Below are 27,636 nucleotides of genomic sequence, written 5' to 3'. Positions count from 1 at the left end.
ATATTGAAGACAACTTTTGGAATGAAAGTCCAACATATGCCACAACATGCATGGGCCTTAAAAATGTTATCCTAGGAAGCAAGACACAAAGGACCACCTGTTGCGATCCCATTTATCTGAAATGTGCAGGTAAATTCATAAAACGGAGGAGTGGAGTAGTTGTTGCCATGGAGATGGAAGAATGGATCCTCACAGCTAATGGGTGTAAGGTTTTTGAAGGAGTAATGAGCATGTTCCCAAATTAGAGAATGATGATGTGATCATCAACTTGGTGAATGTACTAAAAACCAATGAACACATTTATTGTATTTTGTTTTTTAATTTTTAAGATTTTACTTTTAAATAATCTCTACACCCAATGTGGGACTTGAACTCGCTACCCCGAGATCACGAGTCTCACACTCCACCAACTCAGCCAACCAGGCACCCCAGTGAACACTTTTATTTTTATTTGTTTGTTTACTTATTTTTTTGTTTGAATGCCAAGTGTCTTCTGTACTTTCTTTTATTATCATTATAGTCTTTGCATCAAGATACATAGCAATGATAGCAGGTTTCTTTTTAAAGCTTAGTATTAAGTATTAAATATCTTTCCCCATTTTAATTTTACATGACCGTGCCCAGGAAAAGAAAATTAAAAGTCATGGAAGCCTGGACACGCTTCCATGATTAGCCGGGCTATGTAAAAGTTGGTGGCTGTGTTCCTCCTGCTGTAAAAGCAGATCCAGGCCCTAGAAAGATGGGGCCAGGTTCTAACTGTTTTTGAGAAGTGTGCTACAAAAATGGATGGCCTGTTATAAGCCAGATAACAAAGTAAGGATGGGGGTAAGGAAGGGACATTTTCTTCTGGAAACAGGATTTCTGAAGAGTCCCAGTCCATCATTTTTTCCCAAAATGGCTGGAGGAGGGGTAAAACCTGAACATGAGCTTCGAAGTGCTGTCTCTGTGAGGGGACGGTCCCCCCTTGCCAACGAGGGGGACTGCTGAGGCGGGGCATGTCTGATTTGGACCCTCCCCATCCTCCTCAGCTAGGGAAATGGGTAGTTCATCGCCCAGTGGGTATGGAAGTGGGCTTAAGCTTGGTTCGTACTGAATTCTCTAAGAGGTTTCTTCTAGAAACAGGCAACTCAGACTCTTCCTCTCGTGTCAACAAAGAAGTTACTTTTAAAAGCACTGGGCAAGTTCCTCCTCCACCCCTCAGGTGGGAAGGCTCAGAGAAAGGAGTCATCAGTACAGCCCCCTCTAGGCCATAACGGAATTCTCGAAGGTTGGAGACCCCGTAGAAGTGGACAGAGGCTGCTGCCACCACCAGGACATGGAAAATCTGATGAGACTGGAACCATATGTCACATTTTCCAGGAAAGGAGCATTCAGGAATTTGAGCAGCCTAGAGGCCAGCTCCGGTGACATACATCACGGCCATGAAGAAGAAGCTGCCCATCTGGCCCACTGTGGTGGCCTTGACAAAGCCCTGAGCAATAGTGAAGTGCATGGTGGCCACAACACCGCTCAAACCAAGTCCCGGGAACACTCCCGCTGTTGTCTGCCAGTGCTTAGGAGTGGCCGACCAGTCCTGCTGTGCCGCAATGATGGCAGGAATGCCCAGGACACAGATGATGGAGAGGTGGATGAGCCGTGGCTGTGGGGAGCAGTAGAAGGAGTAATAGAGCCAGGGGACAAAGCTGCCCATAATCAGTAGAGCAATCCCTGAATAACCCAGTTTGGAAAAAGTCTGAGAGACTTTCTCTGAATGACAATAGATGGTGTGAAAGGGCCAGGAGAAGCTGAGACAGAGCACTGCACCCAAAAAGAACATCCCACAAACCACCTTCTCTGGCAGAGGGGCCATGAAGTACGTATTTGGTCTGAGCACGGTCAAGATTCCCAAAAAGAAAAACAGCACAAAACCAAGCAGATGGGTCCAGATGTTGCCAGTTTCTATACGGATGTGGGAAACGCTCTTGAAGCAAACCTGGCAGGAGGGCACGGGTGGTCCATGGCCATGTAGCAAGGAGTCGTTGTCCTAGGCCGGGCTGGAACATACGGGATGACCCTCTAGCATCCCTCCCAGACCTTCTGCACAAACTCCTCTGCATCTTCTCCATGGCGTGGTCGGCTTGCAGGGGAAGGGTCTATACCCGCTCCTCTTCCTCCTCCTCCTCCTCCTCCTCCTGGGGTGCTGGGTGTGCTTGCTCTCCTTCAGTCTCGGCTGGGTTGACAGTTACTCGTTTGCCTTTTCTTCTAGCAGGGGTCCCAGTTGCGCCAGCTCCAGTGTGTCCATTTCCCTGTCACTGGCAGGAGCTGCATTGCCCTGTGCCACCTCAGAACCTTTGTGAGAAGACTTCTGGCTGGTACCTCAATACCCTGCAGCTTCAGCCTGGGGAAAGATTGGGGGCTGTGTCAGCCCCAGGGGGCAGAGACCTCCCTGTAATGGTAAACAGGCCTGTGGACTGGCTCTGCTGGGGCCCGCAGTCCCCCGCGCTACATCCTGTGGCCAAGCGGCCCCGTATCTTTGGCTACCCCCGTGAACACTCTTAAAGGGAAAATTTCATGGCATGGAGATTATATCACAATAGAGCTGTCATTTAAACAAGTCCTTAAAACGCTTCTGGTTTTCAACATTTTCTTTAGGAAGCCTGACTTGGGAAGCACTGGACTACATGCTCTTCAAGATCTAAATATGTCAGTGTCTAGAAATTTCATAATTTGCTATCTTCTGTCTCTTCTGTATATAGTAAATGAGAGAATGGTTGGGAAAATGGCCTGCCTCTCCAGCTTGCCCTCTAGCTTGCCAGATCACCGTCTCTGAGATTATCCTGTTAAGACCTTTTTTCCTGTTAACGTTGTATGAGTCAGGGACTACAAACACAAATGCCCACAAGGGCCAGGAAGTGAATGAGCCATCTGTAACATGTATTTTCCTCATTTTGATAAAGTCATGGTTCCAGAGAAATGTTTTTTATTGTGAAAAACCATGTAAACATAAAACTGCAGTTGATGTGGCCTGAGTGATGGATGGAAAGGCCATAGGGAGTGGTGGAATGTTTGCTGGGTCTAAGGGTGGGCACCAGTCACTCAGCTTCACGTGATTCTTGGTGTTTGGGAATGTGAGCCCAGTGTTAACGAGATTGGGCATATCTGAAGAATTGGAAGAAATCTGAACTAATATGTGAGCTCCACTCTTAAATTTTGCTTCAATTTATAGTTTAATGTCTGAGTTCAAGTATTAGTTATTCTGGGGAGATGGGTTTAGGCTAGGTTAAATCTAGTTTAAAAGTGAGTCTTGGTTGAAGGATTGTGTTGTGCTGTTTGCCACAGGTCAGCTTCTGGCACAAGGAAAGTATTTTTAGTGTTCTAGCTCTTACTGTGTACTTTCTGCCCTGTGCTGTGTTTAAAGTCACAGGACCATAAAAATATAAATGAATATAAAATCTAAGACTGCCTGTTAAACCCCAGAGGTACATATGCATCTAGTAGACAGTTCACTTTGAGTTAGGAGGAGCTTGGGCAATTATTTTAAATGATCTTATCTGGGAGATAGAGGATCGATTCTCCATTTTGTGAAATTCTTGGACTAGAAGTTATTCTTAGCTTTATAGTCTATCTCAGACTACACCCCTTAAATTCACCAGACTTTGTTGGGGTGGGGCTGTTTTCATAGGGGGAGTCTGGAGCAGATGAAAGGGATAATTTAACTATAAGTTGATTTGGTTATAGTTGAAATAAAATTATAACTTTAAGTTAGACTGAGGAGGCCTGTCTCTGTACTTTTGTTTAAAGTTTCTGACCTACACATTTGACCTTACATTACACGCCTCCTACTTCCCTTCCCCAGTATTAGTGTGTATATGTGCATGTGTATGTGTGTATCTGAGATGGTGAAAAAAAGAATAAACGCACCCCCTTTAGAACCTTCCCCCCAACGCACACATTCACACATGAAGGTACGGCTTGGGCAGCCATCTTGCCCCCGTGAGCCTGTTCCTGCTCTCAGATTTCTGTCTGTATTTGATCTGATCTATAAGGGTGTTGGCAAATAGCTTTATGGTTCTTAAATGCCGATCACTTCTGCTTCTAAGCCAGATTGAAATAGAATTTGTATTTATTAGAGGTGTAGTGCTTCTGCTGAGATACATTCCCTGAAAAGTTGGGGAGTTATTCTTTTAGGCTTAACACCTCACTTTTTAAAATTTGACTGTATTTCCAGGCCTCCTTCCAGGAAAAAAAATCCCACACCCAGAGATAACCACTGTCAATTCCCTAGTGTTTATCCTTCCAGACCTTGTGGGTTTTTTGTTTGTTTTTCTTTCTTTCTTCTTCTTCTTTTTTTTTTTTTTTTTGGTCATGATGAGTATATATGTTTTTTCATTTAATAGATTATGAACACCTTTTTAGGCCCCAAAATATTCATCTGCAATGTTTTTTAGTGGCTGAATGGTGTTTCATTGTGTGGATGTACTATTGTTTATTTAATCCCTTTTTCTTGGTTATTGAGAATATTTCATGGTTTTTTTGGTGTAACTTTAAGGTGTTTCTGTGCCCTTGTTCTGTTCATCTCTGTTACCATACTGCAGGGTGGCTGCTTTCTCTGAAAATGCTCCCTCTCCCTCTCCTTCCAGACAGAAATAACCATCAACCCTGAGAATCTCTCAGCAGGACTCTTGAAAAAAAGAGGCAATTGGGATTGCCACATTAGGCACCCCACCTCTTTGTCACACCCTGCCAACCCTTGATAAGGGGTGTGTGGAGAAAGGAGGTGAGCAGGTACGCAGCTGAAAAGCACCCTTTGTTCTGTGCCCTGGGCTGCTGATAGGAATGCTCCCTGCATTTTCACGTGTGTCCCTACAGCCTGCGGAAGGGCAGGGAACTCAGTGGATGGTGTTCGACACACCCATCGGCAGCGTGCACGCCTGAACTGAGGCCCTAGCTTGCCTGTCTGTGCTGTGCCTGCTGGTTGACAGACCCCCGAGGCTACGCTTTGCAGTGATGTGAGCAGGTGAATGCGGTCCCTTAGCTTTTTGTCGATCCGGACGCAAGGAGAGCATTGAGTGTTATGAAAGGTTATAATTCCAACTGTGAGTCTGCACCACATGTGATGGGGAGCTGTGTGGATGCATTGCCTTTGAATTACAAAAGAAAATACTGGTATGACTTGGTTCATGGAAGGAAGAGCTGATTCAACTCACTGGAAAGCAATTGAAATACTTTCACATCAAGTCCAGAGATGATGTCTGCAGCTTTACATGTCAGTTTGATCGGTTGTGGGGTTTCTGTGGTTCCATCTAGCCCACCCCTGTGCTGCTGGCTGAATGTGTGGTGGAGGGGCTGGTCGAAGATATGAGGACCTCGGTTATGTTTGAAAAACTGAATCAGTCATAAGACTCCCTCCCTTCAGAGGAAAGGGGAAGCTGCCCCTTGTGGCATCCGCATCCACCCGCCACGTTCTGGCTTAGAGCTCCAGGGCCTGGCCCCCAGCCTCCTTAGCACTCCCTCAAGCTGGTCCTCTATTCATTGGACAAGTCCTGAGCTTTGGAGTTCTTAATTTTTTCCCTCATGAGAGACCTTGGCAGAAGGCCCAGTTATCAATGCAGCCTCTCTCTTGTCCTTGACGTTGTCCTTGTGCGGTACCTGAGAACCAGCAGGCAGGTGGTGCTGGGTAAACTCACCTGTGGCATGCGTGTCTTCCTGCAGTTGCTTCTTTTTTTTTTTTTTTTTCTCTAAAGCATTTTATTAGAATCCTTTTGACAAGACCAAGTATTTGATTACAATAAAGAAGTCAAAGTGGTCTAAATGATATTTAAGTATCTCAAAATTTCTATGCAGTTTTTTTTTTTCTCCAGTAAGTTGAAAGCTGCTCACAGGTTAATGCAGGACAGCTAGATGAAGTTCCTAGGATTTGCTCAACACCAAATAGGACACATCCTCTCGTTAGCAAAATCCATAGGAGCCAGGGAGAAAGGACATGGCTCTTCACTCCTACAGTTGCTTCTTAGTGCAGCCTACCAGAGACCTCTTGATTACAGTTGAGCTGGCTTGGCCAGTATGTAGCCAGCTGCTTTTTGCCCCATAACTTTGTTTGCTTATCTCTTTTTTTGTGCTTATGGCTGGCTCCTTGGAGCTATGGGTGTGTTTGTACAATGCTTGAGATGATTGCTGCTGATTGGTAAAATATGGATGAAGTGAGCAGGGCTGGGTGTGGTGTGAAAAATACTATAATCTGCTGGTTCCACCCCAGCCCCCTCCAAGTTCTTTCCTGCAGAGAGAATTTCTTTCTGTTTCCTGCCCTAGAGGGTCCTGGGGTAGCAGCTTTCAGGCTCTTGTAACGCGAGGGGCAGCCACTCGAGCCTGGTAGCTCTAACTGAGGTCTTGGGTATGCCGCCCTCCCAAATTGACTGGAACATTGACCCAACAGCACTATAGAAACACGATGTTTCAGCCCTTTGTTCTCTGTTGGCTGGGATCACTGGAAACATATCAGTAAGTGAGACTCAGCTATGTCCCAGGAGTTCCGGCTCCTGGGTAGGAGATCCACGGCAGCAAAACAGCCAGCTCCAGTGATGTGTCATCTCTGAATGGCAGCTGGCCTGCCCCTGTTGCATCACAAGGGTTGGCTGCTGTTGGTTTGTGTGTGTACTTTTTTCCCCTCTTTTTTGTGTGTGATGTCTTAAAGTCATGGGGACTAGGGGGCAGAAATTAGGAGGGGAGGGCAGGTTTTTCAGCTGGCTCTTGTTGGCCTGTTGCAGTCTCCTGACAAAGCCATCATTGTTTTGAATAAAGCACCAGTTGATTCAGTTTGAATCGCTTCAGTGCCCTGAGACTGGCCGCTTTTCTTCCACCTCAGCCACGTTCCTGGGGGGAGGCGGGAGGACTTCGTGGTCCAGAGGGGAAAACCTGCTTGCCTTTGCCCTCTTGGCTCAGCAGCATCTTAGGCGATTAGCTAACCATTCCAGAATAGACAGCTTCCTCCTGGTCAGCGGGCATCCCAGGCCACTCCTGGGCCCCAGCCGAGTCACAGCCATCATGGCCTCCTGGCATGGAGCCTCCAGGAATTAGGCTGCTTGCCTGTGGCCTCAGCCTTACTTGGCACTCTCCTGCCTTGTGCAGGACACCACCTTCTCTACCCATCTGCTGTCACTGCTACCCGGCTGACCTTCAGGCTGCCCTTTTGGCCTGGCATCTGTCCCTGTCATGCATTAACCTCAAGCTACGAAGTTAATCTGAAGAGTGAATAATTACTCTGGCTGGAGTCCCAAACATAGTCCGTCCAGAGTGGGAGCAGGAACTCCGTGTTTGGGTTCTTTCTGCTGCTGACTTAAGTGGCACTGGCTCGCTTCTACCCCTCGTTTAGTTTCACATTTGTGTGGTCAGATTAGTCATATCCAGCTGTCTTTGTGGAAATGCCAGCCTTAGGGGTGCGGACAGCAGGAACTCACGTGGTAGTAGAGGTAACTCACCTAAGCGCTGAGAAGATCAGACTCCATTTCCTCATCAAGTCAGGAACTTAGTTTCTCTGCATATGACCCGGTAGCTCTCCAAATGCAGTGTGGTTGCAGAGTGGCATTTGAAAAGCTAAGTACAAAAGCAGGGTATGACACAATTTTTTTTTAAAGACCTGGGCCCCAGACAGCCAAGTTAAAGTGCTTTTTCTCAAGACGGAGGTGCAAAGCCAGGAGATTACAGGTGATGGACAGAGCCAGATAGAAAATGGTCTTGTCCACAGGGTTAGTTCTTACTCAGAGTTGGCCTTGGGAACCACCTACATGGTGCATTCTGAGGAGCACAGAAGAATCCGTCAGCGGATCTAAATTACTTCTTTAGTTCAGTCCTCTGAACGGCATGAAACTTGGGTAGCTATTAAAATACGTTTCCAAAAATACCTTAGTTATTTGCCCTTCTCTTAACGCACAGAGCTTCCTTTGATAATAAAGTAGTTTTCCAGATTGCCATTGTTTATTTTGTTAATCACCTCTAACAAAATTAGCCATTTTCAATAAAAAGTGGAAATCTCTCTCAAATACATAATAATCTTGACTGGCTTTCTTGAATGTACTGAGTATATAGCTTTCAATTATCTAGACACCTGTTTCCAAATATTATTTATTGTTTCATTATAGTCACTTCCTGATCTTCTTGTGCAGCAAAGGTATATTTGCTTCTCTACTCAACCATCTTTGGCTCTCTTGTGAGTCAGTTTTCAGATCTTTAATCATCGTCTCCTCCGGGCTCTCGGCTGCTACTTGCTCTGCACTGGATTTGCCGCTTACCCTCCCTGTTTGTCTGGTGCCTCCCGTTTTCTGCTGGTTTGCGTAACCTGTTAAATGGAGTGTAAAATAAGAGTGATTAACTTAGTGAGGGTCGAGAGACTCCGAGTCAAGTACGCAGACTTTTATTAACTGTCTTGAATTATTTTTACTTCTGTATAACAAGCCCTGGAGGGTTGTGAGATAGTGCTGTGCATGTAAACTTTTTTTTACAGAATAACCTTAAGCCATTATTACCCATTTACTGAAAGTTGTTGACAGATTAACTTGAGTGTATAATAGAAATCATCTGTGAAAAAGGGCAAAGATATTACACTCAATAAAATTACAATGTATTCTTATTTTTGAAATGTGTCCCCCCCCAAAAAAAAACCCTCACAAAACTCCTAAGTCAACATGGTAAACTCTGAATATTATTTTCTATTAATTATGAGATGGAAATTCCCTTTTTCCCTTTTTCAAAATGGAAATAGTTTTGTGGAGGTTCCTCTCCAGCTCTCCTCCTCATTGTATGGAAATACATAGTCACTGGCAGGGTGTCTGGGTGGCTCAGTCGTTTGAACATCCAACTCTTGATTTCGGCTCAGGTCTTGATCCGAGGGTCGTGGGAATGAGCCCCAAGTCAGGCTCTGTGCTGAGCGTGGTGCCTGCATGGGATTCTCTCTCTCTCTCTCTCTCTCTCTCTCTCTCTCTCTCTCTCTCTCTCTCTCTCCCCCCCTCTCTCCCTGCCTCCCCCTCCCCCTCCCTCCCTCCCTCTGCTCCTCCCCACCCCTCAAAACAATAAATAAATAAAAAATAAAAAGAAGGGCACCTGGGTGGCTCAGTCGGTTAAGTGTCTGACTTTGGCTCAGGTCATGATCTTGTGGTTTGTGCGTTCAAGCCCCACGTCAGGGTCTGTGCTGACAGCTCAGAGCCTGGAGCCTGATGCGGATTCTATGTTTCCCTCTCTCTCTCTGACCTTCCCCCACTTGTTTTCTCTCTCTCTCTCAAAAATAAATAAACATTTAAAAAAATTTTAAAAACATGTGTAGTCATTGTCACATGGAGAATTCAGACATTTTAGAAGATAGGAAGAAAAGAGCAGAATCCTCTGAAACACTCTTTGTGGAGTTACATACCCTGTTATTTTGTTATTGTCCCTTTTTATTTTTTTTCTTCTGTACCCTTGTAGGTAAAAATAGACCCGCACTGTCATTTTCAGTCATCTTTTGAAGAGTGAAAGTTTTAAATTTTGATGAAGTCCAGTGTATCCATTTTTTTTTTTGTAGTTCATGCTTTTGGTGAGCTATTTAAGAAATCTGTACCAAACCCAAGGTTTCCAAAGTTTTCCTATATTTTCTTCAAGAAGCTTTATAGTTTTAACTCTTACATATAGGACAGTGATCCATTTGGAGTTCATTTTTGTTTATGGTGTGAGGAAAGGATTGAGATCCAATTTAAGTAGTACTATGGCGAATGTTCTTGTTCATTGGCAGTTCTCATTCCACTTCTTTAATTCTTTTATTAGGATGAATTCTTAGAAGTAAAACTATCAGATAAACTATATACTGAAATCTCTGATATATATTACCAGACTTGATTTCAGAAGTTATACCAACTAGAAAAGACAACCCCCAGAATGGGAGAGAATATTTGCAAACCCTGTATCTAATAATGGATGTGTTATCTAGAATATATCAAAAAAACTACAGCTCAGAAATAGAAAGACAAACAACGTAACTAAACAGTGGGCAAAGGACTGGAATAGATATTTCTTCAAAGATACAGGGATGACCAATAAACACATGAGAACACACGAGGTTCCATACCATTAATCATTAGGGAGATGAAAATTGAAACAACCACAGAGATACTGCCTCACACCCACTAGGATGTGACCAGCGTTGGCAAGGATGTGGAGTGATTGGAACCCTCTGTACATTTCTGGTGGGAATGTAAGATGGTGCAGCCACTGTGGAAATCACTCTAGTAGTCCTCAAAAACTTAAACATACACGTACCATTTGCCCCAGGAGTTGGCATTCCTAGGTGTCTATGCGAAAGAAATGAAAACATGTGTCTGTACAAAACTTGTACACGAATGTTCATAGCAGCATTATTCAAAATAGCCCAAAGGTGCAAACAACCCAAATGCCCATCTGTGAATAAATAAATAAACAAAATGTGATGCATCCATATGATGGAATATTGTTCAGCCATAAAAAGGAAGAAAATATTTGCTGTCACGTGGATGAACCTTGAAAACATTATGCTAAGTTGAAACCAGTCACAAAAAAACACATATTATGTGATCCCATTTATATGAAATGTCACATTTAGAGACAGAAAGTGGGTTAATAGTTGTTCAGGATTGGGAGGTGATGACTGAGGGGATGGCATGTCTTTTTGAGGTAATGGGAACTTTGTAAAATTGATTGTGGTGATAGTTGCACAATTCTCTGTGATTAGACTAAAAACCATTGAATTGTACACTTTAAACGGGTGAATTGTGTGGTATGTGAATTACATCCCAATACAGCTTTTAGCGAAAAAGAAAGAAAAAGTTGCATCAGTCAGTATTCCCACCAGCAGTATATAAGAGACCCCACTCCCTACATCCTTTCCAAGTCTGGGTGTCCTTACTGTAATTTGAAAGTTTAATTTGACTCTACTGGGGTTTAATATGTAAACAATAAAATTCACCCTTTTACATGTACACTTCAACAGTTTTGACAAATGTATACACGTATATAACCACTGTAGTCAAGATACAGAACATTTCCATCAGCCCAGAAGGTTCCTTTGTACCTTTTCCAGGCATTCTTCCCGTCCCCCATCTGCTCTCTCACTGTAGATTAGCTTGGTCTTTCCTTGTGTTTTGTATAAATGGAATCATACAGTATGTACTGTTTTTGCTTGATTTCTTGTGCTCAGAATGTTTTTAAGATTCATCTGTGTTGCTGTATGTATCAATAGTTAATATTCTGTTGCTTGGATATACCACAGTTTGTTTTATCCATTCCCCTGTCGATAGACAGCTGGCTTGTCTTCATTTTGTTGTCTTCATCTTCATTGTGGATAAAGCTGCTCTGAATGTTCATGTACAAGTTTTGATTGGACATGTGTTTTCATTTCTCTTGGGTAAATGCGGGGTCATAGGTAAGGATATGTTTAACATCATAAGAAGCTGCCAAACTATTTTCCAGAATGACTGTGCTTAAAAAAAAAAAATCATGTACCATTATTACTATGCTTTTAAAAATCTTCGTTAATCTGATAGGCAAAAAATGGTATCTCAGGTGTTTTAATTTTCATTTCTGTGCTCTCTAGTGAATGTATTGTTCCCTGAATTTGACTATTTATTTGGTATTTGAGAATTTCCTTTTAGTTCTTTTCTTTTTTAAGTTGGGAAGTGGGTCTTTCATTTTCCATTTTTTCCCAACATTTTTATTATTAAAAATTTTAACAGAGAAAATATGAAATAATGGTGCAGCCATCACCTTTATAGCCACCACCTGCAGTTGATATTTGTTAACTTGCTTTATGTACCTGTCTCTCTTTTGTATGGTTCAGAAAAAAAGTTGGAGACATCATGACATTTTATTCCTAAAAATATATTTCCCTTCATAACCATTATGTCATTTTCATGCCAAAGAGAATAATCCTTTCACCTTTTCCCCTTGCCATTGACTTTTTGAAGTGACAGGGCCAGTTGTCTTGAAGAACGTCCCACATTCTGTATTTGTTTTCTTGTGGTGGTGGCTAACATGTTTCTCTGTCCCCTGTATTTCCTGTAAACCATGCTGGGCCTAGAAGGCATTGATAACATTTAGGGTCAGCATTTTTGGTGGGTGTGCTTCACGGATAGTCACATCAGGGGTACATAATGTCAGCTCGTCCCACTATTAATGATGCCAAATTTGATCATTTGGTTTAGATAACTGCCAGATCTTTTCATTGTAAAGATAATTGTCTTTAATTAGATAGTTAATTAGTAGGTAGTTTGAGGAACTTAACCGATTTTTCACAATCTCTCCCTCCATTTGGCACTTACCTTCTAACTTTGTTTATTAATTTTTTGATTTAGAAGAGAGCTTTTACTTTTTTACAGCCAAACCACTAATAGTAGAAGACATATCCTTCACAAACTTCCTTGTTCTCAACCCTGCTCTCCCCTTCCTCTTCCTCTCTCTTTCTCTCTTGTCTTTCTCCTGCTCTACTTCAGAAATGAGGATGACAAACCAGCTCTTCCTCCCATTCTTTCATCTGTTTTGGGTGACAGATTCAGGAGATTGACCCTTAACATGGGTACAAACTAACTGACTTCTCTGTAGCTCTCTTATCTTTATCCAAGGACTTGACTGCTGTGCCTGACCCCATCCCACTGGCAAGGGGGAGATTGGATCCTGAGATTTCCAGATAATCAGTGTTCTTACCTTCACTTCTTTGCTCATCAAAGCTAAGTATGGAGGACAGAGGGGACCAGACCCAAACCACTGATACTTTGAGAAAGACCTCTTTATTCCTTCTGATAAAAAACCTTTTTCTCTACATCCTCTTTCCCTAGTTAATTCCTGCCCATCCTTGGGGCCTCAGGTCCGGCATCTTATCTGAGGAAGATGCCCTGGATCCACTGATGACATTGAATGCCCCTTTCGCGTGTTTCCATACCCTGCACATGTGCCTTAAAAGCTGCCTTTCTCAGTTTGTGATGTCCTGACATCTTTATCACCCAGTTCTCAGTGCAGAGCCTGTCACATCACAGGCTCTTGGTACATGTTGCTGGGATATTTCTTTTCCTGGCCTGCAGATGATTTCTGCCCTATGGTCCTGGTCGTGAAAGCAAGCTGGAATTGCAGGCTCTTTTTTTTTTTTTTTTTTTTTAATCAAAAGACATGTTTTATCTGTATCTTATAAATAATTGAAGAATTAAAACTCTTTGGCCATCCCCTCTTTAACTGTGCCAACTGCCTTAAGTCTGGCTTCTCCGCATTCTAGAGTAATTATTTCTCCCTTAGTACCTTTCTTACTCTTTATTCTCGTAGGCCTATAGTATTGTGGACTTTGAGCTGAAACGGGCTTAGCACTCAGCTATACCACCAGATATACAAACCCACAGACTGCCCATTTTCTCCTGGAGCATTGCGGTGTTTAGAACATCAGTCTACTCTCTAGCCTAAGTGGTGCCTTATAAGGGACAGTGCTGTGAAGTGTGCCCCAGAGCTGATGGGAGGGAGGGGAATCAGCCCCTAGACAGCACTTCCTTGCTGAGGGAGCTTCTGGGTGTGCGTGTGCAAGTGATGGGAGGCTGTGAAGCCCCCCAGCTTCAGTTCCTGTTGAAGGGCTATTAGACTTTGCTGCTATGTGGATACTCTGTGGTGGAGAGTGAACCAGCGCTAATAAAAGAGAAGCACAGTTGTATCTGTGCCACCTGTACTGGTGGGAATTGATTGCATTTTCATTGAAGAACCGCGTATCTAATCTCTAAATGGCAGCTCTCTCCCGCTCTCAAGGACCTTTGCTCATCACCCACCCTAACAGTCAGGCTCTCTCTTTGTCTCCTGACTCCAGTTGCTGGGAGGCTTGGCTGCTGTGGCCTGGAGGCCTGTCGTTGTGCTTTTTCATAGCACAAAGAGTCAGAACGGTTCTGAACGTCACGGGGAATGTCAGAAGAAGGCATAAATCCATTTTATTGAGAACCTCCTATGTTCCAGACACTGTTAATCCATCTAAGTACCGCGCTTCATTTAATTCTTACCATAGCTCTGTGAAATAGGTTGTTTCTTCCCCCCAAAGAAAGAGACGTTCAGAAAGGCCAGATGTCTACCCAAGGCTGCAGAGCTGGCAGGCAGGAGGGGGACACAGTCTCTCTCCCCACTCCTGTGGCCAGTGGCGGATAACAGGTGATAATGACAGTGCTTCTCATTAGAAGGGCGGCTCTCGTTCTTGGGAGCGAGCCCATAGTGGGAGCCACACTGTGTTTCCGCCTGGCCTGAGATTCTGTTGGTAGATGAATTTTTGGGACTTGAATTTATCACTGTGGCACCGTGGACGGGATCAGATTTCCTCAGTAAAATCTGGGATTTTGACTTAGGAAGAATAGATGTTACTCATCTTCTTTATATAGGAAAGCGGATTGTGCTCCTGCAATAATAGAAAGACTCTGAAACTTGACAGGTAAAAAATCAGCATAAATGGTTGGCTTCAGGTTTCATTCATAGGAACTTCCCTCCCTACTCTTTTCCTTCCCTTCCTCCCAAACACACACTGGTTCTCAGAGACCTGCAGGATGAGAAAACACAAAATCTCCTTGCCGTTTGGTTCAGTCTTTCGTACAAGTTCCTCCCACCCGGCTGAGTTGTTGGCTTCATTTGGGAATGTGGAGGGGAAAAGAAATCAGTGTACCAAGGGTTTCGGTTTTGAGAAAATAAATATCCATCACTTACTTTTTCTTTTGACTTTTTCCTGCTCTGTAGTTTGTTAAATGATTTGTGCCTTAGATATGCTCATTTTATTTTTGTCCATTTTCCCAGGAGGCCCTGAAGCAGAGGTAAATGAGAGATAAGTTACCCTGACCTTGATTTTTATAGCACCGTGGTAACTAAGGTGTGTTTATCCTCCCATGGAGCTATAAAAACACACTCTTCTTTTCAGGCGTTTGCAACGGCCGTGGAGATGGGAAATGCCTGTGCAGTAGGGTTCATACTGTATAAAGGTCTGAGGTTAAAACTGGGATATGATCATGAACTGAAACTTCATCTTCTGCCACTGTCTTTAAGTTTGATTTCATGAATAACAAATTGTTGCTTTCGACAGAAAGGCCAGAGTGAAAATGAGCATATCACGAAGAAAAAAATGTGGGTATTTTGAATGCTGATAAAGATGAAATACGTCCATACGTCTCAGGAGCCTGTTGGCAGAAGGGCTGTGTGTGCGTCCCGTAGTCAGGGCGGCTTGGAGATTTGCAGTGTTTCTGAAATAGACACCAGTCTGAGATTATCTCGCTTGCCTTCGTTTTCATGAGTGAGCCCTGGCTCTCCTGCCATCGCAGACTTCTTACTTGGGTGGCTGACAAGTTGATGAAAACGCATGCATGGGAGGAGGATAAGAAGAGGGAAAGATTTAGGGTGACAGCTGATTCTCGGTAGCAGATGGCGGGGAGATTGTCTTTAGCAGGGATAGGTAAAACACATTTATTTCATTTTGGAATTTCTATTATGTGAGGAGGGCTGTACAAAGTTTTTTTGTTTGTGGTTTTTATTTTTATTTTTTAAATTAAGTTTTATTTTAATAGTTAACAGCGTGTTGTATATAGTCTCAGGTATACAATATAGTGATTCAAGAATTCCATAGATCACCCAGTGCTCCCTAGATAAGTGCATCCCATAATCCCTGTCACCTAGTTTTCCCATCCCCCTCCTTCCCCTCTGGTAACTTTATCAGTGTGTTCTCTGTAATTAGGAGTTTCTTTCTTGGTGTCTTTTCCTCTCTCTCTCTCTCTCTCTCTCTCTCTCTCTCTCTCTCCTTTCCCTTTGCTTGTTTGTTTTGTTTCTTAAATTCCATATATGAGTGAAATCATATAGTATTTGTCTCTCTGACCAACTTATTTTACTTAGCATTATACCCTCCAGTCCATCCATGTTGCTGCCAATGGCAAGATTTCATTCTTTCTTATGGCTGAATAATAGTCCATTGTATACATATCTCACATCTTGTTTAAATTTTTATTTATTTATTTTTGAGAGAGAAAGAGAGAGGGCAGGAGCATGAGTGGGGAGGGGCAGAGGGAAAGGGAGAGGGAATCCCAAGCAGGCTCACACCCAGCGCAGAGCCCGATGAGGGGCTCGATCCCCACGATGGTGAGGTCATGACCTGAGCTGAGATCAAGAGTCAGATGCTTAACCAACTGAGCCACGCAGGCGCCCCTATATTCCACATCTTTATCCATTCATGTGTCAGTGGACACATGGGCTGCTTCTATACCTTGGCTGTTGTAAACAGTGCTGCTATAAACCTAGGAGTACATGTATCCTTTTGAATTAGTGTTCTTGTGTTCTTTGGATAAATAATAGTGCAACTGCTAGATCATAAGGTACTTCTGGTTTTTTAACTTTTTGAGGCACCTCCGTACTGTTTTCCACAGTGGCTGCACCAGTTTGCATTCCCACCAGCAGTGCACTAGGGTTCCTTTTTCTCCACACCCTTGTCAACACCTGTTGCTTCTTGTGTTGTTTGTGCTTTTTAAAACAACTTTTTTTTTTTTTTAGAGAGTTGGGAAGTTGGGGAAGAGGGGCAGAGAGAGAGAATCTTAAGCAGGCTCCATGCTCAGGGTGGAGCCAGATGCGGGGTTTGATCCCACAACTCAGGGATCATGACCTGAGCTGAGATCAAGAGTTGGACACTCAACTGACTGAGCCACCCAGGCACCCCTATTGGTGCTTTTAATTTTTTTGTGTTTTTTTACATTTTTGTTCAGTTTGTGTTTTTGTTTTGTTTGTTTGTTTGTTTGTAGATCTATTTAAAGGGCATCTGGGTGGCTCAGTCAGTTAAGCGTCTGACTTCAGCTCAGGTCATGATCTCATAAGTCGTGATTTCGAGCCCCATGTCAGGCTCTGTGCTGACAGCTCAGAGCCTGGATCCTGCTTTGGATTCTGTCTCCCTCTCTCTCTCTGCCCCTCCCTCACTCATGATCGGTCTCTCTCTCCTTCAAAAATAAATAAACATTAACAAAAATTTTTTTAAGATTTTATTTAAATTCCACTTAGTTAAAATACAGTGTAATAATAATTTCAGGTATACAGTATAGTGATTCAACACTTCACACAACACCTGGTGCTCATCACAAGTGCCCTCCTTAATCTCCATCACATCAGCTATTTCCCCCATCCCTCCACCCACCGTGTTTGTACTTTTTAAAATCCTCCTCCAAAAAAAAAAGGCAGAGATGTGTGGTTGTGGTCAGGGTGTTACAGATCCTTCTATTCATTCTTTTGCTAAACAGTAGCTGGTGTTTCCCCAACACAACCCTACTGTGGGTGCCTCTCATTTATAGTCTTTGGGGCCAATGTCTCCCTTTCTGGCAACGGGTACAATCCTAGACCCATAGAACTGGCGGGAAGTTGGGATTAGCTAATTAAGTTCTGTCTCATCACAAAAAGGAAAAGTGAGCCCAGAGAGAACTGACTTGGGTGGAGATGGCGTCCCACCTAAAGGCACACTGTTTAGAACTCAGACCGCAGTGCTGGGTTCCGACTCCTGGTTTTGTTTAATTTGGAACATACTGTTCCTTTTCATCTAGCTGTGGTCTCTAAAATGAAGCTGACCTGGAAAAAGCTCTAATCGTTAATTTACACAGCTGTGTTACCTGCTTTTACACTGGGGGAGGAGGGAGGTGGAATGGGGGACCAACAGACCGAGAACGTGTGGACAGTAACGCATCTATGAGCGCCTGGAGCTCCCGCAAGGGAGAGCGTGATACAGACTGAAACACGGAGGACCCCTTGTGCGTCGGGCCCAGTCCAGAGCCCAGAGGAGCGCGGAGTGCAGGATGAGTGGGGCAAGGCCAGGAACCAGGGATTGTGGTAGTCCAGAGTGGGGCTCTATGGGCAGGAGGGACACTCTGGAGGTCGTTCGGCACTTACTCAAGGGCCTGTTGCGTGGTGGCACCGTGTGGGAAGAGGTATTGGTGAACAGAATGGATACGGCTACCCCTTCCCAGAAAGTGCACTCTGGTTGTGGAGACAGACAGTTGGCACACACGTCGGGTAGTGGCAGATCGTGGTGGGTACGGGGAGTTGGGAGAGGACATAGCTAATAATTTACACTGAGAGCGGTCCGGGAGGGCTCCTGCCGGGGGCCAGTATCCTCAAGATGAAGGAGTTAGATGGGTGATGAAGAGCTTGTTTGCGCCAGGTGTGTGCAGCTGGGGGCCTCCACCTTGGTGAGCGCTTAGGGACTCTGTTCTACCCTATGAGCCATGGGAACCCGTGCGGGCCTTTCAGGAGGGGAGAGGTGTGAGCAGACACCATTGGTGAGGTCATCCTGGCGTGTGGGTAGGGGGGAGGCAAGGGAGAGCGTGTGGGGTGTGGAGGGTTCAGGACAAGCCCCTCGGCCGCGAGGAGGAGGAAGAGCTTGCAAAGTGGGGAGCAGAGTAGGCTGGGCAGCGGTGAGGGCGTGGGGCGGGATGGGGGCAGATGTTGTAGGAAGCTCTGTCAGGGGAGGTCTGAAAGTGACTGATCTGATAGTGCAGAGGCGGTCCGCGTCCTCGGCACGAGCAGTTTTGTGGGCTTATTGAGGCAGCAGCCAGGATCCGTCAGTGTCCACTCTCCATCCTTCCACTTTCACACCTCACCCTATAGAAATAGCACCTCCCAGCTCCCTCTCCACCTTGCCTGTGCTCTGTACCACTCGGTGCTCCTGACATAGCACACACATAGCGCCTGTCTTTCCCCGGAGAATATAAGCTCCATGGGGCCAGGGACATCGTTTTGTTTGCTGCTCTATCATTAGCGGCTAGAACAGTGTCAAATAAGCGGATCAGGATAGTTTCATGAAGAAAGTGGTGTCTCAGCCAGATAAATCTGGGAACAGTGTTCATGCTGTATAGCCCATGTGCAACCTGAAAAGTTTCTAATTCTTTTCATCAATTCATTTCTTTTGTTAAGCACCATTTTACACAGCATTATAATAGGTGCTCTGTAGATTTAACTACTGGCTCCAGCTTCTGCCCCAGAAAAGTGAGGATTTGATAGATGCCCCCATACCTACTTAACCCTACTGTCACTACGACCCCAGTTATTGTCAAGGTCGAGGTTTGGGGTTTCAAATTCAATAGAGAGCAGATTCCATGGGTTTTCTTTAATTGTCAAACTGACTTAGGAAAGGAGCCAATGCTTTTAAAGACTATTTATAGGTCTTGGCTACCTGGAGGGTGTTACCTTATCCTTTGAAATGCATCAGACAGCTTCAGATTTCGGTGCCTTTTAAGTGGGCTAGATAGCTGGCAGTGCCTTGAAAATGGCTAATAATGGTCATAACAATAATAATAGTAACAGATTTATTTCTTGCCAGTCTTCATAGGAACTCAGAAACATCTGTGCATCTCTTTCTCTTACATTTGTGGTAGACAGTTTCTATCTAGAGTCCTGACTGCAGGTATGTAGTCTGGCTGGAGACCTTTGTTAATTTACTTCCTCTGTAAGCCAGATGTCTGTAAGGGGTGGAGTTTTTCATACTTTACATAAAAATCTTAACCTCGGTGAATGTTGGAACCTACTAATTACCTTTCTGCGTAGGTGGATAAAAGTGCTAGGAAACGGCAGGATTCTTTGAGGGTAGTTATTCCTGGTGCTGATACGGTAGAAGCTTCTGACTTGTGTCTGTGGCTTAGCCACTTTGATCAAGGTGAGGGCGGCCGTTACCATCGTAGCTACGGGGTTGAGGGGTGGGTGGCTAGGTTGAAGGCAGTAAAATGTGGACGCTGTTTGTATTTGGGTGTGTGACTATGTGACTTGCCGATTCTAGCTTTCTAAATTGTCTTTTTACATTGTTTTAAAACGTTAGTAGAAGTATATGGTTAGAAATGTGAAGGACACAGATGGAGTAAATTATAGAATACTAGACGGCTTCAGATGTCTCTGACATTTTAAGTAGGGTAGTGGCTTGAATAAGTGGAGAAACATACACTGATCTGGGATGGACATGACCCAACTGGAATGGTCAGCCCTGCCCGCGTTAATTTATTAAGCACGACTCTAATAAAAATACCAGAAGAGCTGTCTTTTGAGATTTGACAATGTGATTGTAACATTGAAACGTGGAAGAGCAAATAGGCAAGGATTCTAACAGTAAAACAAAAGTGATGGAGACCAACGTTACCTAGATAGCATATTACAAATTTATAGTTACTAGATCAGTGTGATACTAGCACAGGATTGGACATGAATCAGTGACACAAGGCACTAGAACAGACCCTGGTGTATATTATAATTTAAGATCTGTTAATGGAAATCTCATAAATTAGTTGGGGAAGGTGAAGCAATCAGATAGCTGGTTGGAATTTATTTTGGTGAGCTCTGTAAAGAAGTAAACTGATTCTTTTCCCCAGAAGAATCAGAGTTGAATGTAAAAAGTGAAACCATTAAAAACATATGCACAAACACCAAAAGAAATAGTGTATTCAGAAATAGCCCCAAGTACGTATGTGGGAACGAGGTGTATGATGAAAATGGTATTAAAAAAAATTTTTTTTTAGAGCGAGAGAGCAGGAGTGTGCACATGAGCAGGGGAGGAGTAGAGGGAGAGTCCCAAGCAGACTCCACACTCAGTGTGGATCCCGACATGGGTCTCAAATTCACGAACCAGGAGATCGTGACCTGAGCTGAAATCAAGAGTCAGAGGCTTAAGCATCTGAGCCACCCAGGTGTCCCTGAAGAGGGCATTTTAATCCAACAGGGAGGGACGCCTGGGTGGCTCAGTCGGTTAAGCGTCTGACTTGGGCTCAGGTCATGATCTCACAGTTAGTGAGTTCGAGCCCTGTGTCGGGCTCTGTGCTGACAGCTCAGAGCCTAAAGTCTGCTTCAGATTCTGTCTCCCTGTCTCTCTGCCCCTTCCCAGCTTGCGTGCGCATGCTCTCTCTCTCTCAAAAATAAATAAACATTAAGAATGTATATAAAACTATATTGACACAATAAGATGTCTATAACATAAATGATAAATGAATTATAAAACAGTATCATCCAACATTTAAATATTACGTTTATTCATATATATGAAAATATGTGTATTACAAGGACTTAAGGGTCAACTACAAAGTTGGGGATAATAGTTCACAAGACTGCCCTTACTTCTCACACCAATTATAAGTTGGAGGAGTTCCCGGAAACCATCTTCAGGTTGAATAATTCTGTAGAAGGACTCCCAGAACTCACTGAAAACCGTTCCACTCTTCATTACAGTGTATTACAGGGAAAAGCTTCTAATTGAGTTATCCAAGGGAAGGAAGGGGTGCACAGGGCAGAGTCGAAGAGGTGTTCAAAGGTGGTGCCCTTGGTTGTCCTCTAATGGTGGCGTGACCTCCTTCCCACCACAGTGTGTGACAGTGCACGCAGAGCACTGCCAGTCAGGGAAGCTCACCTGAGTCGCTGGCGGTCGCAGTTTTACTTGATGACATTCTGCCTGTGTGGCCACTTTCTGGTCTCCAGCCCCTCCTGGAGATCTAGCTGATGCCTTTAGTTATCAGTTCCTCTGGAGATTGGAACTGATACTGTTTGGTGCAGAGCGCTAGAGTGAATCAGATTGTGTGAGATTCTCCTCTGACCAACGCCCCCAGGCAAACAAAGACACTACTATCAGGCAGGACATTCCAGGGGCGTAGAGGTCACTTCCTAGGAGCTTGAGGGCAAAGGCCAGACTTCTCTTTGGATAGGTTATTTCTTCACTATACAATATTATCACCAAAATTTAGACGACAGTTATTTCTAGGTGGTGGAATTGCAGGTGACTTTGCTTTTGTTTTGTATTGTTTGAATTTTCTTTGAGTGTGGGTGTATAATTCATTTTAAAATCAGTAAGACTAAAAAAGCTAAAAAAGAGATTAAAGGAAACAATCTCTGGATGGGGTAGACGGGCAGGCAGGGAAGCTAAAAGAAATTTTAAAGGAAGACCGGTAGATAGGACTACACAAATGGATAACCTACTTATTTGAAGATATGCTATATAAAGAAGTAAAACTCCAAAACTTAAGGTAAACATTTGCGGAAACATCACAAATCAATGTTATGGTGTTACCAACATAAAATAGCAAGGGAAAGACGATGGACATTTTAACGGATGGCGAAAAAGGAGTAAGATTTGTAGTCTCGGTAACACTGATATGCCAAAGTCAGTTTCCCGGTGGTGAGATTGTGTCCCAGCCGCAGAGGATGCCGCCCCTGGGGAAAGCTGGGTGAAATATCCAGAGGACTCTTTGTGCTAGTTTTTGTAACTTCCTGTGAGTCTATAATTATTTCAAAATAAAAAGTTTTTTAAAAGATGAAGGGCACAGATAGCTCCTACAGTATAAGAGACACATGGCAAATGCACAGATTTTTTTTTAAGTATTAAAGTTTATTAACAAATGGTGCAAATTGAAGTGATACACCACTTTTTCTTGTTCTAAGTCTGGCCCTGTACCTGGTCCAGAGGAATCAGAACACCCTGGGATCTGGATCTAAGTTTAGTCTCTTGGCAAATAAACATATGAATCTGGCTTTAAATTTTTTAAAAATGTTTTAACATTTATTTATCTTTGAGAGATGGAGCATGAGTGAGGGAGGGACAGAGAGAGAAGGAGACACCAAATCCAAAGCAGGCTCTAGGCTCTGAGCTGCCAGCACAAAGTCCAGCGTGGGGCTCAAACCCACAAACCGTGAAATCACGACCTGAGCCGAAGTCAGATGCTCAACTGACTGAGCCACCAGGTGCCCCATGAATCTGGCTTTAAGTGATGCCCTGCCCGGCATCCCTGCTCCTGCCTGAAAGCCCAGTTATGGCTACAATCTGACGGTCAACAACAGGTTTAAAAACCCAGCAACATGGCCCAGAACTGACTGCTGTTCAGCAACGTGCCCCAGCATTGGCTGCTACTTCCTCTGCCCTTTCGTGCCTGCCTGTAATCCTCCCTGTGAGGTGGACACCGTCACCATTTTAGAGAAGGTGGAGCTTGGACGGCTCACGTGACTTGTCCAGAAGTGGAAACTATTCTCCTTGCCTTGTTGGCTTGGAAATGGTATAAGCTCGGCGGTGTGTGTCCCCTGGTGGAAGGCCAGGGCACAGGAGGGAGTGCTCCCAACAAGGACACAGGTCACCAGCATTTACAGACGGGGTGAAGAAGTCACCACTGCAGCTACTCTGATTTTGCCTGGTTTCACCTCCTTCAACTGGCTTTAATTTTTGATGGTCAATGAAATGATTACTCCCTGCTTTTTTACACAAAACCAATACAAGCCCTCACAAGGGTGTGACCACAAGCATGTCATACATGAGGGCAGATGCACCTGTATACACAGTGTGCTCTCTCTCACAACCACACACACACCTCACACACCACATACGCCAGCATACACACACACACACACACACACACACTCGCTCACCTTGTCAGTAGGACAAGACCTGAGACAAGGACCTCAGGAGTCCATATTCCTGCTTTCCCTCCGTTGCCCTCAGAATCCGCTTCTCCAACAGAACTTTCTTTGAATGTAAAAAATAAAATAGACACCAAGCGAGCCACGAGGAGGATGAATTGCTGGTGTAGGAGAGAGGACCCATGTTTAGGCGTGAGAGCAGGGCCTGGCAGCCTCACTGAGCTGCCTCTGGGAGGAGGCTCTGCTTGGCCCGGAGGCCCAGGGCGGAGGCCTGCAGTTGGGCGAGTCCGTTAGACACAATGCCCTCCTCCTGCGGTGCCTGTCGCTGTGCCTGCTCCCCACGCCTTGGCTCCTCAATGAACCTTTGTCTGTCGGGAGCCTGTTAGTTTTGGCTCCTGGCAGCCTGTGGAACCAGGCCCAGATCCTAGGAAAGCCAATAGAGACCGCTCTTTTGAAGAAAAAGAGTCAGAGTCCTGGAAGAGAGACCAGTCTGAGCATTGCACATCTACTCACTCATTAAAGAAACCACTTAATGAGCATTATCCTCATACTTGAGTCTAGTTCACAAAATTGACTTGCACCAAATCTTCTATCTGCTCATGTGATTAATTGCCTCCCCTGATTAACTAGAAACCCTATAAGTCTTTCACTGTACCTGGTCTCTTTGCCTTATTTATTTTGAAAAAAAAAAAAGTAATAATAAATATATATATATTCTTGTATTTAAGCAGTATAAACTAGTAAACAGTGAAAACGAGGTTGCCAACTGAACCCGTTAATTCTCCAGTTGAGCTCTCTAAAGGGAAATCACTGTTTCACTGTTACCTGTTTCTTGTGTGTCTTTCTGAGATTGACAGTCTGTCTCCTCTCCCCCCTCCCGCATCCCGTGTGTCTTGTGCACATATCTTTCTGTTATAAATACACATGGTCGCCACGCTGTCCATCTTGCACCTTAGTTTTCTTCTCACTTAATACAGCTTGTAGACCTTGCCTGTCTATCAGCGCATAAAATGTGGGGTTTTTTTTTAAGTGCCCCATAGTGTCCCTCTGTGTGCATATAGCGGTCGCTAAAGCAGTTCCCTTTGATGAATGTGTAGGTCGTTTCCAGCCTTTTTCTGCCACATCAGCACTGCTGTTTGATGTCTTTCCGTGTGTGTCCTTGTACACATGTGCACTTGAGTCTGCAGAATCCATTCCTGACAGTGGACTTGGGGGCCAAAGTGGTGTGCATTGAAAGTGTCAATAGACAGTTGTCCGCTTGCCCCCCGGCAAAGTTCACGTTGTTTTTGCCCATCGTTGTGTCCACAGCGCCAGCTGAACGATCAGACCCCTCTCCCCTGCCAGAGTGCTGAACTGTTTGGGAAGTAAAGCAGTTGGTCCACAGCAGCACTAGTCACGACAGCCGAAAGGTGAAACAGCAAACAAAGGGAGTCTGTCCATCCAGCAGAGTAGGATTCGGCCGTGGAAAAGAATGAAACACTAGCACGTGGTACAACGCGGATGACTCTTGAAACCAGGGTGCTTAGGGAAGGAAGCCACACACAAATGGCCGCAGAAAGTAGATGAGTGGTTGCCAGGGCAAGGGGAGGAGGACATGGGGAGTGACTGCTCCACGGGTACAGGGTTTCCTTTTGGGGCGATGAAAACCGTTCCGAAACTACTGAATTGTACGCTGTAATCAAATGGTTAAAATGGTCAATTTTATGCTAAATGTGCTTTACCGCAATAAAAAAGTCAGTAGATAGCAGCCAGAATATTACTTTTATTGTTGATCAAGCTGAGTGTATGGCTTACAAGTGAGCCCCAGACTGCCTTTCCAGGTGGTCCTGGGCCTAGGACAGGCCCCAGCCCCGCCCTGGGCTCTGTAGGAGCAGAGCAGGATGAATGGCAGCTTGCTCCCAAGAGGAGAGGAGGGGAGGGGCCTGGACCACCCACTCCAGTTCCTCGTTCTCCGCTCACTGCGCTCACTGCACTCACTGCCGACACACACACGTCACATAGCCGGGTGGGAGTGAGGGGGAGGCAGGCCTAGTGCCGTTTTGCTAGTGAGCATCCAGGAAGCATTTCTAGGAATGGCAAAGAAGTGCTGGCCCCGCAACAAGCAAGTATGGTTCAGTGAACAAACGCATGGGCCCCACTCCTCTTCTGGGGCCTGTAGTGACAGGCCCTGGAGCCCTCTGCCTGCTTTCTTTTGGAGAGAATGGTCCAACTGGGCGTTAGAAGTTAATCCTACCTGGGATGGACAGAATCCAAAAATCCCCTCCTGGTCCCGTCCACCCCTGTTCTTTATTTCAACTCCTATTTGTGCAAAGCTTCCATTCCAAAGTGGTCTCTTACCAGCCCGCTGAAGAATTCAGAGTTTGCTAGTCCATCCAACAGCAGTTTTGAGGGAGACCTTTGTTGTACTCTGAATTTCCTGTTCCGGGTCGTGAACCTGTCTTCTAGGAGAGTGGCCCGCGGCAGGGCCATATGAAGATTTTTCATTATGGAAAGAAAGGGTTAGTACTCATTTAGCGGCTCCATGTTTACAAGCGCCTCCCATGTACCAGGCACTGTGCTGGAATGAGTCAGCTGTAGACCTTGGCCTTCTCTTAGTTTGGGGAGAATCTGGGGTCACTGTTCCAACAGGGAGGCCCACGGGGCATGTAGGAGGGCAGTTTGGGGAGGTTAGGCCAGAAGAGGGCTTTGGTAAACATAGAAGCTATGGTCTCAGAAATCTTTGTAATGTGTTTCTGGTTACACTTTAAAGGGAGGAATGTGGCATAATCCTGAGTTAGACCGAGAAGTACCCCCATCAGCCATGTCTGGAAGAGGAGTTAAGCTGGGGCAGGGTTGGGGGGACCAGAAGCCCGACTACAGATGCTTTGGGGGCTACTGTTGTAGGGAGCTCTCCAGGGAGCTGCAGGTTCCCGTTTACAAGTGTTTAGAGCAGCCTTTCCTTGTATGTCCCCCAGGAAATGAGACTTTGGGTACCCCCCATGGAAAGAGTCCCAGGTTTGGTCTGTGGATGTCTACATAAGGAATGTCTCCTCTTCTCCCCTTGAAGATTGGCAGGGACCTCAGAGCACCAAAGGCAGTGAGGAGATTTACAGAAATTATGCCCATATTTTCCTAAAAACGTGTCTATGGAATCCTTTTTTCTCTGTAGTACCTTGATGCATAGAAGCGTGCGTGTTCCTTCGTAAGATCTTGTCTTGAAATTTGTGTGGGCAAGGAGCAGTCAGTCACCGTGAAAACCATCCTTGCAGCTCTTTCACTGTCTCTACGTCTGGCGGTGGTTTAAGTTTTGGTTTTGGACTCACTTCTTTGTGTTGGTTGAGCACCACCTGTTGACTGTTGAGATATTACAGAAATCTGGGATGCTGTGATACCAGTTGTATATTCTGACCTCCTATATATTTGTGCTGAAGTTTGGCCAAATTTGACATAAACGTCAAGGAAAAGTGAAGCATTTCAGCAAGCGAGGAGGAAGAAGAGAACCCCAGACTGCCCCCGTCAGATTTGGTGTCTAGCCTGTAGGGTTTGAGCTCTCTCTGTATCATCATACCTATTCATTTTAAGTGATTGAAGCTGTCAGCATGATCTGGCCTCTTTGAGAAGATGGTCTTATGCACATGTCAGTCATTTTCTGTTTTCTTCTTCTTTTTTTTTAATGTTTATTTATTTTTGGGAGCAAGAGAGAGAGCACGCACCGCGCACATGTGTGCGGTGGGGGAGGGGCAGAGAGAGAGGGAGACACTCTCATGGGCTCAAACTCATGAACCACGAGATCGGACGCTCAACCGACTGAGACACCCAGGCGCCCGTGAGTCATGGGTATTTTCTTTAGTTTTTTAAAAACATTTTTAATGCTTATTTGTTTTTGAGAGAGAGCGTGCATGCGCAGTGGGGAGGGGCAGAGAGAGAGGGAGACACAGAATCCGAAGCAGGCTCTGGGCCCTGAGCTGTCAGCACAGAGCCTGTCGGGGGGCTGGAACTCACTAACCGTGAGATCAGGACGCGAGGCGAGATCAGAATTGAGTCGGATGCTTAAGCATGGATGCAGCCACCCAGGCGCCCCACCCAGTGGTTAGTTCTTAACAGACACGGCAGGACACCAGAGGTTGTTCTCTTCTCCGGGGTCCTTCCTCGTTTGCATTGTAACCCTTCTGGGCTTCTGTCCTCAGCAGCCCTCTGTGCAGGTGGCCTTTGAATCCTGGGCTTCGGTAAGAGGAAGCTGTCAGTTGTAGAAAAAGTGGGTTTTTTTCCCCTTAAGGAAATAAAAAAAAAAGA

At 44.9% G+C, this 27,636-nt stretch overlaps 1 protein-coding gene and 1 pseudogene across 1 annotated transcript in view; one reads left to right on the top strand and one right to left on the bottom strand.

Annotated features, from left to right (window-relative positions):
- MLXIP (MLX interacting protein) overlaps nt 1–27,636 on the top strand; it is a 59,735-nt gene that overhangs the window by 11,854 nt on the left and 20,245 nt on the right. The gene's annotated exons all lie outside the window — the stretch shown is intronic.
- Nucleotides 653–5,675, bottom strand: LOC128312387 (adiponectin receptor protein 1-like; annotated as a pseudogene).

This window comes from Acinonyx jubatus, chromosome D3, assembly GCF_027475565.1.
Source record: "Acinonyx jubatus isolate Ajub_Pintada_27869175 chromosome D3, VMU_Ajub_asm_v1.0, whole genome shotgun sequence".
Lineage (NCBI taxonomy): Eukaryota > Metazoa > Chordata > Mammalia > Carnivora > Felidae > Acinonyx > Acinonyx jubatus.
Note: the sequence above shows the minus strand (reverse complement) of the source record. Positions and strands in the feature narration are given on the sequence as shown.